This window comes from Puma concolor, chromosome B4 (genome assembly GCF_028749965.1).
Source record: "Puma concolor isolate L17-30 chromosome B4, mPumCon1.1.hap2, whole genome shotgun sequence".
NCBI lineage: Eukaryota > Metazoa > Chordata > Mammalia > Carnivora > Felidae > Puma > Puma concolor.
In genome coordinates, this window is record NC_141673.1 from 101,805,760 (window position 1) to 101,821,143 (window position 15,384).

Here is a 15,384-nt window from a genome sequence, read left to right on the forward strand (position 1 = left end):
ATTAAATGTTAACCACTACAGCATTAACTACCACTGCTACTCAAATTACTAGTCCTGTTATGACAACAGAACTACCCCCACACCAAGACTATCACTACAACTACCGCTGCTGGTTCTGATTCAGGGCCAGGACTTGAAAGGACTGGCTGGAGCTGTGATTTTGGTTTTCAGGACGCAGTCCAAGTAAGAGGCTTTGCTTCAGTAGCAAATTTTGGATGCGAGGCAGAGTCAGAGACTAGAAAATGAAGTAGAGACTCAGTTCTCAGTCCAGCTCCCGGCCTTGGTGATGTCAAGTTCAGTGCCAGAGTGCTGGGTTGGAGCTGCAGGTGTGCTAGGTGAAGGCCTGGGCGTGGGAGGAGGGGCTGAGGAGGCTGGGGGCTCCTTGGAGAGCCTCACTGAGCCTATGATTGTCATGAAGGCCCAGTCATGCTTGCCTTTGTCCGTATTGCTTGAACACACAGCAACTGAGAATCCTGCTCTCTCGGGAGTCCACCCGGTAGAGATCTTGCCTACCAAAACAGATCCCCTTTGATACTTTGTACCACTTCCCCCCAAGCTGTTACCCAGCTAGGGGTTCTCTTTCCAAAGCCAGGCCTTATCCAATCTTAGCACTGCTTCCCAAGTCTGCAACGGTTGGTGGTGGTCTCTGGACCATGTTCCTCTTCCAAAATTGTCTCCCACTATGAAGTATCAGACTGCCCCACAGCATCTTAGCCTATGCCAGCTAAATCCAACCACTTCTGGCTATTTAATTGATTTGTTAGCAGTAGGATCCCTAAAACTTAATGCCCCAATGATGATGATTATGCATTCTTTGTCTTTGATAGCATTTTCTTTCTTTTTTTCAATGTTTATTTATTTTTGAGATAGAGAGATAGAGAGAGAGAGAGAGACAAAGTATGAGTGGGAGAGGGGCAGAGAGAGAGATAGAGGGATACACAGAATCGGAAGCAGGATCCAGGCTCTGAGCTATCAGCACAGAGCCCCACGTGGGGCTCGAACCCACGAATCATGAGATCATGATCTGAGCCGAAGTCGGATGCTTATCCAACTGAGCCACCCTGGCGCCACTTTGATAGCATTTTCTGAGAACACATGCAGTGTGGCAGGATGCAGAGGCATCTGAAAAGAGCTTGATTTTTTGTTTGTTTGTTTTAAAGAAGTTGACGCTTATTTTGAAGTGTAATGCATGTGCAATAAAACACATAACTATTAAGTGTGCAGTTTGATGAATCTTGACAATTACATACACACATATTACACCATTCTAATCAAGTTATGGAATATTTCCATTGCCCTGGGAAGTTCTTGTGTGCCCGTTTCCAGCGTGCCTCCCCCACCCCATGAAATACAACCATTGTTCTAATTTTTATCACCATAGATTAGTTTCGCTGTTTCTAGAATTTCATGTAAACGGAATTGTTATTTTTGTCTAACTTCTTTTTTTTAAATATATATTTTTTAATTTTTTAACTTACTTTGAGACAGAGAGAGAGACAGCAAGGGAGCAGGGGAGGGGCAGAGAGAGAGAGAGAGAACAAGAATCCCAAGCAGGCTCCTCGCTCTCAGCACAGAGCCTGATGTGGGGCTCCAACTCACGAATAGTGAGTTCATGACCTGAGCTGAAACCACCGGTTGGACGCTTAATCGACTGAGCCACCCAGGCGCCCCTTGTCTTAACTTCTTTTGCCCAACATGATGTTTCTGAGATTCGTCCCGTGTTGCTGCCTATACCCATGTCTTTTTGTTAAGTGTATTCTACCACGTGAGTATACGACAATTTGTTTATCCGTTCACTTGTTGGTGGAAGTGTGGGTTGTTTTCAGTTTTTGGCTAATCGTGTCGAAGCTCCTGCGAACATTCCTGTCAAAGTGTTTGGGACACATGTTATTATTTTTCTTAAATAAATACTTAGGAGTGGAATTGCTTGGCCATAGGATAGGTGTATAGTTAGCCTTCTAAGAAACTCCCAAAGAGTTTACCAAAGTAGTTGTAACATTTCAGACTCGCACTAGTGATTTATGAGCTTTCCAGTTCTTCTATACACTTGCTAGGATTTGTGGTTGTCAGCCTTTAAATTTTAGCCAGGCTGTTTTATTAACCATGTGTTTTTATTTATTTTTAGCCATGTGTTTTTCATTTTTTAATTTTTTAACATTGATTGAGAGAGAGAGTGGGGGAGAGACAGACACACACACACACACACACGCACAGAATCCGAAACAGGCTCGTCTTTGAACTGTCAGCACAAAGCTTGATGTGGGCTTGAACCCACGAACTGTGAGACCATGACTTGAGCTGAAGTGGGATGCTTAATGGACTGAGCCACCCAGGCGCCCCTAGCCATGTGTTTCATTAATGCAGCACTGCCCTTAGTCAGAAGCAAGGCTGTCCAGGGTCCCCATCTCAGGGGGCCCTGTGATTTGGATTGCCTTTCTCACGAATTTTAAGTCCCCCTCCTGTGCCTTGGACCAGTGAGCCTGGCAGTGCCATCTGGTGGGGGGGGGGGCGGGGATGCCTCCAGACTAGACCTGGTCCTTTATGGATCCCTGCCACCAGAACAGTGCTGATACACTGGTTTAGGGTGACTGTCGAATCGGATATGTTCAGGCCTCTGGGATATTAATATGGCTCACTGCCAACCCTTGGGGCTTGAGTCTTTTGTGTGGGCCTGTGGGTAGTCTCTCTTCTGTTCACATTACTACCATGGTGCTGCTTCCATTCTATAGCGCTCAAAAGGGCAGAGGCATGGGCAGGCATCCTACCCTAGGTCACCCCCCACCCCCCATACTCCAAGGAAAGTCAACGCAACCCCTCTGTAGGCTCTGAACTGTGGGGTCCTCTCTTGCCTGTGGCCGATATGGACATGTGTGCTTTTGGGTCAGTCTTTTTTTTTTTTTTTTTTAACAGTTTTGAGATATAATTCACTATCATACAGTTCACCTATTTGAACTGTGCAAGTCAATGGTGTTTAGTATATTCCCAGAGTTGTGCAACCATCACTATAATTTTAGAGCATTTTTGTCACCCCCCCCCCCCAGAGAAACTGGGTGGTCATTAGCAGTCACTCCCTATTTTCCCCATCTCCCCAGCCCTAGGCAACCATTAATCTACTTTCTGTCTCTAAGGCTTTGCCTATTGTGGGTATTTCATACAAATGGAGTCATATGATATGTGGTCCTTTGTGACTGGCTTCTTTGATTTAGTGTAATGCTTCTGAGGTTTATCCATGTTGTACCATACCATATATTAGTAGTCCATTCCTTTTCATTGCCAAACAATGTCCCATTGTATGGCTATACCACATAAAATTAAAAAAAAAAACAGTTTTTTGAGATATATTAATATACCATACAATTCACTTATTTAGCATGTATAATTCAGTAGGTTTTAGTACATTCACAGTGTATGCAACCATCACGGCAGTCAGTTTTAGAACATTTTCATTATTGCGCCCCAAAAATGCCCACACTCCTTAGCCATCTCCCCTCATTTTCCCTCAAACCCTCCCAGCCCTAAGCCATAGCCAGTCTACTTCCTGTTTCTATGGATTTGCTTACTCTCAATATTTCATATGCATGGAATCTTACAATATGTAGTCCTGTAACTGTAGTCCTCTTTGACTCAGCATCATGTTTTCTTGGTTTATCCATATTGTACTTCACTCTTTAGTATTGCTAAGTAGTATTCCATTGCCTGGCTAAACCACATTTTATTTACCTATGTATCAGTTGATGGACATTTAGATTGCTTCATCTTTTGGGCTGTTATGAGTAATGCTGTTATCAACATTCGTGTCCAGTTGTACAACTTTTTTGTGCGTGGACATATGTTTTTATTTCTCTTGGGTGTAGACCTAGAAGCAGGATTATTGGGTCATGTGGTAATTTTATGTTTAACCTTTTTAAGAGCTGTTAGACTGTTTTCCAGAGTGACTGCATTTTACATTCTCACTAGCAGTACACATGAACACTAGTTATTATCTGCCTTTTTAAAAAACGTTTCATTTAAGTAATCTCTACACCCCACATGGGGCTTGAACCCACAACCCTGAGATTAAAAGTCACACGTTCTTCTGACAGAGCCAGCCAGGTACCCCTATTACCTGTCTTTTTAAAATTATAGCCATTCTAGCCGGTGGTATCTCACTGTGGGTTTTTTTTTTTTTTAATTTTAATGTTTATGTATTTTTGAGAAACAGAGAGACTGAGCAGGGGAGGGGCAGAGAGAGGGAGACACAGAATCCGAAGCAGGCTCCAGGCTCTGAGCTGTCAGCACAGAGCCCGACGTGGGGCTTAGACTCACAGACCACGAGATCATCACCTGAGCTGAAGTCGGATGCCCAACCGACTGAGCCACCCAGGTGCCCCTCCTTTACCCATTTTTGAACTGGGTTGTTTGCTTTTTTTTTTTTTTAATTGTGTCATAGGAATTCTTCATGTATTCTAAATACATAAAGATGTATGATAAAGATGTATCAGATGTATGATTTTCAAATGTACGCTCCCATTCTGTGCGTCGTCTTTTCACTTTCTTGATGGTGTCCTTTGAAGCACAAAGTTTTTAATCTGTTTTTATTTTTTTAAAGTTTTTAATTTTGATGAAGTCCAGTTTATGCTTTTTTCTTTTGTTACTTGTGGTTTTATTGTCATGTCTAAAAAAACCATTGCTTAATCAAAAGGGTTAAAATAGATTATACCCATATTCCTTCTCAGAGTTTTATAGTTTTATCTCTTGCATTTAGGTATTTTATCCAGTTTGAATTAATTTAAAAAATATTTTTTAGCATTTATTTATTTTTGAGAGATAGAGAGAGACAGAGCACGAGCAGAGGAGGGGCAGAGAGGGAGACACAGAATCCGAAGCAGGCTACGGCTCTGAGTGGTCAGAGCCTGCCCGATGCGGGGCTGAGGTCACATACCGTGAGATCATGACCTGAGCTGAAGCTGGAGGCTCAGCTGACTGAGCCACCCAGACGCCCCACCCACTTTGAATTAATTTTTATACACAGAGTGAGATGGGGTCAAACTCCATTCTTTTGCATGTAGATATCCAGGTGTCCCAGCACCATTTGTTGAAAAGACTGTTTTTTTTCCCATTTGAATTATTTTGGGACCCTTGTCTGTCCTGGGTTAGTCTTAGACTATGCTTGATGAGGGATGGACAGTTCTCATGTGATTGGTTCCTTGGAGCATCACGCCGTAGTTTAGGAGTGAGCTAAGGATTTAAAAACATTTTTTAAATGTTTATTTATTTATTTTGAGAAAGAGAGGCAGAGAGAGAGGGAGAGAGAGAATCCCAAGCAGGCCCTGCATTGTCAGTGCAGAGCCCGATGTGGGTCTTGAACCTATGAACCATGAGATCATGACCCGAGCCGAAACCAAGAGTTGGATGCTTAACTGACTGAGCCACCCAGGCTCTTCAGTCAACTAAGGATTTGAAAGAGCTTGCTGATTTGGGGGCTCTCCTCTTGTTCCTTCTTTTCTGAGATTGCCTTCAATTTCCAGCTCAACTGTGCCAAAGTCAGACTCATTAGCAAGAGTGCCAATTTCTCTTGAGCTCTATCCACCCACCTCTCCCATGCACATCATAAAAACCTCCAAAGTCAGATAAATATGGAACTCAGTATGTTTTCCTTTTTAAAAAATTTTTTTAAATGTTTATCTTTTTTTGAGACAGAGACAGACAGAGCATGAGTGGGAGAGGAGCAGAGAGAGAGAGGGAGACACAGAATCTGAAACAGGCTCCAGGCTCTGAGCTGTCAGCACAGAGCCTGACGTGGGGCTCGAACTCACAGACCGCAAGATCATGACCTGAGCCGAAGTCGGACACTCAACCGACGGAGCCACCCAGGTGCCCCTGTTTTCCTTTTTTTTTTAAGCACTAAATCTCTTTCAGTTTCTACCCTTTTGGTCACTCTCTGATGTCTTCAAACAACTGTTTTTTATATTTTGTTATAAACACATATACAGTAGTCCTCCCTTATCTGTTGGGGATGTCTGAGAACACAGACAGTGCTGAACCTATATATATATACTACGTTTTTCCCTATACATACATACCTATAATAAAGTTTAGTTTATAAATTAAGCACAGTAAGAGATTAATAGCAATCACTAATAGTAAAATAGAACAATTATAACAATCTACTGTAATAAAAGTTATGTGAACATGGTCTCTTTATTTCTTTCTTGCTCTCTTCCATCCCCGCCCACAACACAAAATGTGTTGTGATGATGTGAGATGATGAAATGCCTCCAGGATGTGATGAAGTGACGTGAATGGCATAAGCATTGCAATGTAGCGTTAGGCTACCTTCTGAGCATACATCAAAAAAGGATCATCTATTTTCGGACTGTGGTTGACCAGAGGTAATGAAACCACAGAAACTGAAACTGTGGATAAGGGAGGGACTACTGTATATATATATATTCCAATACAAGCTTCTCTGACATTATCAGAACAGTTTGATCTTTAATCTCGTTGTCAGATTTCAGCTAGTCTGTGTAGAAGAGTATTGAAGGACCTGTGGTTTTCTGGGCTAGGAAGTTCAAGATTCTGGCAGAGCCTAAATCTTAAAGGGAAATCAGCTCATTCACTCATCCTTCTAACACTCAGTAGGTTCACTAAAGCATGTGTTAGATATTAGGCGCTATGCTAGTAGGAGGAAATGTCTGACACCTGATTCCTATCTTCAAGTTTACGGCCTAGTGAACAGACAGACATTGGTGTAGTGTTTAACAGTTTACACAGCACACATTCTGTCACATTTAATATCACTACAACTCTGTTATTTCCCCCACCCTACAGATATGGAAACTCTTTGACCACAACCTCCAATTCTTACTAAATCACTCCCACTATGCCTGGTCTGCACTCAGGACCCCCAGGGTACTGTCTCTCCACTTGATTTTCAGCCATTAGCTCCTTCCACTTTGACTTCCCTGTCCATCTGAGATCGTACAGGCTACCACTATTTCTGTCGCTCTTTTGTTGATATTATAAAATCCTCTGTCTCTCTGACCTTTAATCACATCTTTGTGGGATACACCCCAATCCTGGATGGACTTCTGTATGCATATAACCGGGTCTCTCTGAGTACCCCTGGGCAGTCTCATATGTCAGCATAGATTGGTACAAGTTTATGGTCACCAACTGTACCCTCAACACTGCCTGGTGATACTGCTCCGTCCTTGTAACTAACATGCCCTTCCCCTCCAGGCAATGGCTACTCACACTCCCTCCATTCAACCTTCCAAGCCCTATCTCATCCTCCTGTTGTCAACAGCTGACCATGTTTACCAAAAAACTAAACACCACCAAATTTACAAACACACACACATTTACACATATCCTCATTCCCTGTCCTCCTCTACATTGGACAAAGTTCCCTCCTTCTATCAATTCCTCCACATGCACTCTGAACCCCACTTCTTGCAGCCTGGTCAGAAATCTTATGATATTGATTATTCCCTCCCTCTTGATATTTCAACCTCTTCTCCACACTCCTTCTCCAAAACTTGTAAATATGCCCCAATTTTTCCTCATCTTAAAAAAATACCTCCCACTCAATGTTGTTAATGTATCAGTACTCCCCAGCTTGATCTGTAGACTCAACACCATCTCAACCGGAATCCCAGCAAGTTATTTTGTGTATATTGACAAACCAATCTAAAGTTTAGAAAGACCCAGAAGAGCCAACTCTGGATTGGAGAAGGATAAGGTCAGAAGACTGACACTACCAGTTTCAAGACTTACTACAAAGCTTCAGTAATCAAGACAGTATGAGATGGCGAAAGAATAAACAGAAAGATAAATGGAACAGAATAGAAAGCCAAAAGTAGACCCACACAAATAGAATCGACTGATCTTTGGCAAAGGAACAAAGGCAATCAATGGAGAAAAGATAGTCTTTTCAACAAATGTAACAATGGACGTGCAAAAAAAAAAAAAAAAGTCTAGAACAGACCTACTTTTCACAAAAATTAACTTAGGGGCGCCTGGGTGGCGCAGTCGGTTAAGCATCCGACTTCAGCCAGGTCACGATCTCGCGGTTCGTGAGTTCGAGCCCCGCGTCAGGCTCTGGGCTGATGGCTCAGAGCCTGGAGCCTGTTTCCGATTCTGTGTCTCCCTCTCTCTCTGCCCCTCCCCGTGAGTTCGAGCCCCGCGTCAGGCTCTGGGCTGATGGCTCAGAGCCTGGAGCCTGTTTCCGATTCTGTGTCTCCCTCTCTCTCTGCCCCTCCCCCGTTCATGCTCTGTCTCTCTCTGTCCCAAAAATAAATAAAAAAACGTTGAAAAAAAAATTAAAAAAAAAATTAAAAAAAAAAAAGATATCTCTTTAAAAAAAAATTAACTTAAAATGGATCATAGACCTAGATGTAAAATGCAAAACTATAAAACTGCTAGAAGATAATATAACAGAAAATCTAGGAGACCTTGAGCTTGGCAAAGACTTTTTCATTTATTTATTTTTTAAAGTTTATTTATTTTTGAAAGAGAGAGAGAGAGAGGACAGAGAGAGAGAGCTCAAGCAAGTGGGGGAGGGGCAGAGAGAAGGAGAGAGAGAATCCCAAGCAGGCTTTGCGTTATCAGTGTGGAGCCCCACATCGGGGGCTCATGAACTCATGAGATCATGACCTGAGCCGAGATCGAGAATCAGACACTAAACTGACTGAGCCACCCAGGTGCCCCTTGGCAATGACTTTTTAAATACAATAGCAAAAGTAGTATCTGTGAAAGAAAAAAATTGATAAATGAGGCTCCATTAAAATGAAAAACTTCTGTTCTGTGAAAGACACTATTAAGAGAATGAGAAGACAAGCCACAGACTGGGGAAATATTGGCAAGATGCAAGTCTAATAAAGAACTCGTGTTAAAAATATACAAGGAGCTCTTTAAACTCAACAATATGAAAATCAGCAACTCAACTTATTTTTTTTTTTAAAGTAATCTCTACACCCCACACGGGGCTCGAACTCATGACCTCAAGATCAAGAGTCGCATGTTCCACCAACTGAGCCAGACCGGTGCCCCAGCAACACAATTTAAAATGGACCCCCCATGGGGCGCCTGGGTGGCGCAGTCGGTTAAGCGTCCGGCTTCAGCCAGGTCGCGATCTCGCGGTCCGTGAGTTCGAGCCCCGCGTCAGGCTCTGGGCTGATGGCTCGGAGCCTGGAGCCTGTTTCTGATTCTGTGTCTCCCTCTCTCTCTGCCCCTCCCCCGTTCATGCTCTGTCTCTCTCTGTCCCAAAAATAAATAAAAACGTTGAAAAAAAAATTAAAAAAATAAAAATAAAAATAAAATGGACCCCCCAAATGGCAAAAAGCTCTGAACAGATACCTCACCAAAGAAGATATACAGATGGCAAATAAGCATAGGAAAGATGCTCCATATTATATGTCATTAGGGAATTGCAAATTAAAACAAGATACTACTTCACATCTATTAAAATGGCTAAAATCCCAAACACCAATAGCTGGTAAGTGTACGGAACAACTGGAGCTCTCATTCATTGCTGATGGAAAGACAAAATGGCATAACCAATTTGGAAGACAGTTTGGTAATTTCTTGCAAAGCTAAACATAGTCTTATCATATGACCTGGCGATTGCATACTTTGGTATTTATCCAAATGAGTTGAAATCTTACGTCTGCACAAAAACCTGCACATGTATGTTTTAGCAGTTGTATTCATAATTGCCCAAACTTAGAAGTAACCAAGACATTCTTCTAGAGTGTCTTCTAGACACTCATTCTAAGTAACTGTGGCACATCTAGATCATGGAATAGTATTCTGCAATTAAAAAAATGAACTATTGAGCTCACCCCTGCAAAAACATGAAATAACCTTAATGCATATTGCTAAGTGAAGGAGGCCAGTTTGAGAAGGCTACATATTGTGTTTCCAGCTATGACATTCTAGAAAATGCAAAACTATAGAGACAGTGAAAAGATCGGGGGTTGCCAGGGGCTTGGAGAGAGGGAGGGATGAATAGATGAATCATAGGGGACTTTTAGGGCAGTGAAACTACTTTGTATGATACTATAATGAGGGATATACAACATTACACATTTGCCAAGACCCATAGAGCCACACAACACAGAGTGAACTCTAATGTAAACTATGAACTTTGGTTAGTAATGATGTATCAATTTGGCTCATTAGTTGTAATAAATGTACTACAAGATGTTACTGCAAGATGTTGATAGTAGGGGAAGCTGTGTGTGGAGGAACAGAAAGAATATATGGACCCTCTTTGTACTTTCTGTGCAGTTTTTCTGTAAACGTAAGCTTTAAGAAATAAAGTAAAATGAGGGGCGCCTGGGTGGCGCAGTCGGTGGGGCGTCCGACTTCAGCCAGGTCACGATCTCGCAGTCCGTGAGTTCGAGCCCCGCGTCGGGCTCTGGGCTGATGGCTCAGAGCCTGGAGCCTGTTTCCGATTCTGTGTCTCCCTCTCTCTCTGCCCCTCCCCCGTTCATGCTCTGTCTCTCTCTGTCCCAAAAATAAATAAAAAACGTTGAAAAAAAATTAAAAAAAAAAAAAGAAATAAAGTAAAATGAAGTGAAAGCAAAACAAAACAAATACTACCTTCCTTCAATTCCATGTCCCCCTCCAGCTATGGTCATTTCCCTCCTCCCATCATGGCCACTCTTCTTAAAAGAGTTTGTCTATGGGGTGCCTGGGTGGCTCAGTCGGTTGGGCGGCCGACTTCGGCTCAGGTCATGATCTCGCGGTCCGTGAGTTCGAGCCCCGCGTCGGGCTCTGTGCCGACAGCTCAGAGCCTGGAGCCTGTTTTGGATTCTGTGTCTCCCTCTCTCTGACCCTCTCCCCAGTTCTTGCTCTGTCTCTCCCTGTCTCAAAAATAAATAAACGTTAAAAAAAAAAAAAAACAGTTTGTCTGAGTACTACAGAAGATAATAATTACATGAACTGAATGCTTATTATGTGTTAAACATTTTACGTAGATGGTTGCATTCACTTCTCACAACAGTTCTCTGTTATAGATTTGGACCCTGAGGTGTAAAACGTTTGAGTAACTTGACCAACTTCACATCGTTAGTAAAGGGTGGAATCAGTGCTTGAGGATAGGCTGCTGGGCCTTAGAGATTAGAGGTACTGCTCTTTTTTTTTTTTTAATGTTTTATTTATTTTTGAGAGAGAGTGCATGTGTACGCATGAGTGGGGGAGGGGCGGGGGGGGCGGAAAGAGGATTCAAAGTGGGCTCTGCACTGAACAGTAGTGAGCCTGATGCAGGGCTCGAACTCCTGAATCACGAGAACCTGAGCCGAAGTTGGATGCTCAACTGACTGAGCCACCCAGATGCTCCTAAATTAATGCATCTATGTGCCCCTCTCCAATCATAATCAAACTTTCTTTTTCCTAGAGCAATGGCTGCGTGGTCTTTGGTGATGATCATATTAGTTTCACCACTTATGTATCCATCACTGAACAATGTAGTTTAGTTTTTTAAACTTTACGAATGGAATCACACTGTATGTTTTCTTTTCTGTCTTCCTTCTTACTCTCAATAAAATATTCATGACATTCATATTTATTGTCATGTTTCACAAAGTGCATCCATTTTCAGTATAACATTGCACTGTGTGGCTAAACCATTATTTATGACGATTAACATTGGGTTTATTTCCAGTTTTCGGATTCTGTTGACCCTATCATGCAGGAATCCTTGAAATAATATGCATACATCTCTCTTTGTATATACCTAAGAGTGGAGTTGCTGGGCCATGCCAAACTCACTTCCAAAATGATTGAACCAATTTCCACTTCTTGGGCATTATATGGGAGTTCTGGTTGCTCCACACACTTATCAATATTTAACACTATGTACTTTCAGAGTTCTGAGTTTTTGCCAATCTGGAGGGTGTGGTTTTATTTGTACTTCTCTGGTGTCTAATGAAGCTGAGCATCTTTTTTTGGGTTTATTAGCCATTTGGATTTCCTTTTTGGTGAAGTGAGGGTTTAAGCTTTTGCCATCTCTATGTCTGGATTCTTACTGTCTCTTCTGGTAATTCATTATGATTGCCATCTCCCTGGTGTTTTTTCCATGATTTATGAAAAGTATCCATTATTTTTAGTTGCTTTCAGCCAGAGGTTTAGACTGAAAGAGCTAGTCCATTATTACTGGAAACTGGAAGTTTTCTATTGGTTTCCTTAAAAAAATTATTATTATTAAAAAAAAATTAATGTTTATTTATTTTTGAGAGAGAGAGAGAGAGACAGAGCATGAGCAGGGAAGGGACAGAGAGAGAGGGAGACACAGAATCTGAAGTAGGTTCCAGGCTCTGAGCTGTTGGCACAGAGCCCGATGTGGGCTCCAAAAATTATTTTTTAAAATGTATATTTATTTTTGAGAGACAGAGGGAGGGAGGGGCAGAGAGAAAGGGAGAGAAAGAATCCCAAGCAGGCTCCGTGCTGTTAGGAACCGTGAGATCATGACCTGAGCCCAAATCAAGAGTCAGATGCTTAACCAACTGAGCCACCCAGGTGCCCCTAAAAGTTTATTTTTAATGAAATATTTCTGGCATATAAAAAAGTATAGATAATAATATAAATAGTCACACATGTAACCATGGGTCTGCTTAAAAAGTAAAACATTGGATGTAAAATTAAGGCCCTTTGTATATCCCTTTCCCCCTTTTCCCTAGAAGAAGTTAATAACCTGAATTTGATTTCATCATTTCTTTGCATATTTTAATAATTTTTCTAGAAATATGTTCGTAGTCTTCTTTGGTATTTTGCTTGTTTCTTAATTTCATGTAAATGGTATTTAACTGTATGTATCTTTTTAGCAGCTGATTTTATTTTGACACTTCTCTACACACACACACACACACACACACACACATACACATCATGTGCCATGTATCAACATGGGTAAATTTCCAATATATATGTATATGTGTATATATATATACACAATAGTAAGAACGAAAGAACTAAAGCTATATGTATCAAAATGAGTAATTTACTATTTTTACTATGGTATTATATTTATATTACATTATATAAATAAACTCCAATGTACATATCCATTCTATTGATGGATGTGGTTTTCACTTTTTCAACTATTAGAAAACAATACCTGAGTCAACTTTGTTGTTTATGTTCCCTTGTGCATGTGAACAAGAGTTTCTCTAGACTAGATATCTAGTTACCTAGATATGAAATGTGCATCATCTGTAAGAATATATATCTTCTGTTTAGCAAGATGTGACCAAATTTTGCTTCAAAATGATTTAAATTTATTTTGCCATTAGTTATGCATGAAAGCGCTGGTTGCTCCAAAGTGTCACCAATTCTTGCTTTCATCAGATTTCTTAATTGTTGCTAAGTCTATATGTTCGTATTTCATGACCTAGTAAGGTTGAGCATCTTTTTTTTAAAGTTTTAATTTAAATTCCACTTAGTTAACATACAGTGTAATATCAGTTTTGGGTGTACAATGTAGTGATTCAACGCTTCCATACAACACTTGGTGCTCATCATGACAAGGGCACTCCTTACTCCCCATCACCTATTTCACCCAACCCCCACCCACCTCCCCACCAATAACTATTAGTTTGTTCTCTATAGTTAAGAGTCTGTGGTTGAGTATCTTTTTAAATTATTTTTTTGGCATTGGTTTTCTTCATTAATGAGTTGCCTGTTCATATTCTTTACCTATTTTTCTGTCAGATCATTTGTCTTTTTCTTACTAATTTTTTTTTTAACATTCTGGATGGTAATTCTTAGTCAGTTATATGAATTGTACATATCTTCGCTCAGTCTGTCCTGTGTTTATATGGTCTTTCGGTGCACAGAATTTTTATATTTTCATGTAATCAAGTTTATTAATCCTTGATAATTTTCTAGTTTGATAAATGATATTACCACCCATTCAGTTGCTAAAGCCTGAAACCTTGGAGTCATCTTTGTCTCTTTTTTTTTTCTGTCTTACTTCCCACATCCAATCAGTTAGCAAGTCTAATTATTCTACTTTCCAAATATCTCTAGAATCCATCTTTTATTCCCACTGCTACCAGCTTGCCCAGGTGACCATCATCTTGTGGGCTCCTCCTGATTTCTCCACACACTCCTCTCTTGGTACCCCTGAATCCATTCTCCCTACTGTAGTCAGAGTAGTATTTTATTTTTTTATTATTTTTTAAAATGTGTGTTTATTTTTGAGAGACAGAGACAGAGTGTGAGCAAGGGAGGGGCAGAGAGAGAGGGAGACAGAATCTGAAGCAGGCTCCAGGCTGCTTCAGGAACAGCTTTATTGCCATAAATTTGATAACTTAGATCAAATGAACTGATTCCTTGAAAGACACAAACTTCTAAAATTCACTCATGGGAAAATAGATAACCCAAAAGAAATTGAATTTGTAGCTAAAAACTTTCTAATTAATAGAACTCCAGGCTGAGATTAACTCATTGATAAATTATACCAAACAGTTAAGGAAGAAATCTGTTCCAGAAAATAGAAGAGGGAACACTTCTTACCCAATAAAACTACCATTGCCATAATACCCAAACCAGACAAAGGTGTTATGGGAAAAGAAAACTACCAATACCAATATTCCTCATGAACATAAGTGTATAATTCCTCAACAATATCAGCAAATCAAATCCAGTAATATATAAAAAAGGTACTATAGCATGACCAAATAAAATTTACAAGAATGCAAGTTTGATTAAATGTTAAAAAATCAATGAAACACATCATATTAACAGATAAGGTAGGAAAAACCACATGACCACCTCAATAGATGCTGAAAAAGCATTTGACAAAATTCAACATTCATTCATGATAAAAAGCTTTCAGCAAAGAATAGAGGGGCTGATTCAAAGAATAAGCTATTCCTTAGCCTAATGAAGAATATCTGTGAATAACATACAGATAACACTAAACCTAATGGTGACAGATTGAGTGAAGATTGGAAACGAGACAGGATGTCCTCTCTCACCATTCCTGTGACATAATAAGAAATATATGCTCGGTTTCTGCCCTTAGTTCCTGACACAGAGCTCCCAAAACCCTTGTAATTTCCTGATAGGAGAGGTTTTAAATTTTATTTCTATTTATAGATTCATGCAAAAATTCAGGCTTTATTTTTACTTATTTTTACATTGGTGGAAGCTGATGTCAGGAACTTATAAGAAAACAATAACTTTTGTTTTCTACCCCTTGGCTGAACAAATATACACACAGGGTGGCATTATCATTAAGCAAGACTTGCTTTTTTTTTACATTTCATACATGAATGCAATGTTATCCTTTCTTGAACAAAACTCATCAAAATGCCCAGATTACTACGGAAGCCATCTTTGGAGGAAGTGTTTAATAAACTTATTTTCTTTAAATAAATCCTCCAGTAGGAAATG

At 40.5% G+C, this 15,384-nt stretch overlaps 1 long non-coding RNA gene across 2 annotated transcripts in view; it reads left to right on the forward strand.

Moving 5' to 3' along the window:
* LOC147579373 (uncharacterized) overlaps positions 1-15,384 on the forward strand; it is a 270,292-nt gene that overhangs the window by 18,326 nt on the left and 236,582 nt on the right. The window contains exon 4 of one of the 2 annotated variants that reach the window (XR_015253853.1): positions 5,680-5,905. The exons of the other annotated variant lie outside the window; for it this stretch is intronic. This is a non-coding gene — a long non-coding RNA (uncharacterized LOC147579373). Of the gene's footprint in view, positions 1-5,679; positions 5,906-15,384 lie in introns of those variants that run through there. 2 annotated transcript variants of the gene reach the window in all.